The following is a 980-nucleotide window of genomic DNA, read 5'->3' as shown; positions in this document are numbered from 1 at the left end:
CTTAAAATTTGGTATTGGAGCTAGGTTTGGAGTCATGGTTAAGTGCTTTGAATTGAAGGGAAAATGATGTTAAAGGAGAAGGGAAACTACCTAGACAATAATGAGTGTCATAATGGAAAGAGTTATCACTGCCATTGGAATTCTTAAGCTAGACGTGGCTAAGGTTTATTAGAACATGGCTGTAGTGCATTTAGGTTAAAGTCGAAGCTGCTAACATGTGTACCTTGAAAATGGCGTTAATGATGTTGTGATACTTTGTTGTTAGCAAGCTACTTTGTGATGTGGTCTTGGGACAGTAAATATGTACTTTGAGAGCACGACGCATTAGCTCAAAAAATTTGTTCTATCTCTTTGGAGTACTAATACGTCATCTTTTAAGCTTATTTTCCAATTTCTTTAAAAATGAACTATTTAAAAAGACTGGCAGTCGTGGGATCAGATGGTAATTGTTCTTAAAAGTAACAAATTCAAAATATCATGAAGAGAAAAATAATCAGACTTTGTTTGTTATCGTGTTAGTAAAGTATGTTTTTTTACTAAATTACATTTGGATGGTTTATAAGCTTATAGTCCTTTTTATTTTCTTAGAATGTAACTATGTAACCATTCTATCTTTAGTTATTCTACTTCTCATCTTCTCGGATTGTTATTTTTGTATTCCTTGATTTAATGTTCTCAACTACGTCTTATCTTCCTTTAGATGCAAAGAAACATATTCAAGCTTTTGCCTCTCAGACTATTGCATCCCGTTTCTCATCTACATTACAGTCTGCTTTCAGCGTTGTCTGAATTTTTCGTTGAAAAATACTATTGGTTTGCATAGTAAACTGGAGTGACTAAATCAAAAGAACGAAAAAAAAGGGAGGGTTGTACCTGGTTTTGTTTGTATCTATATTTTTTGATACCTGTTAGGCTATTTCAGACGGTGAATAGTTCTTCCACAGTTTAATTTCTTGATCACTAGGCCTAAACTTTCAGTG

Source organism: Coptis chinensis, chromosome 6 (assembly GCF_015680905.1).
Source record: "Coptis chinensis isolate HL-2020 chromosome 6, ASM1568090v1, whole genome shotgun sequence".
In the NCBI taxonomy this organism is placed as follows: Eukaryota; Viridiplantae; Streptophyta; class Magnoliopsida; order Ranunculales; family Ranunculaceae; genus Coptis; species Coptis chinensis.
The sequence above is the reverse complement of the archived record's forward strand: the minus strand, read 5'-3'. Positions refer to the sequence as shown.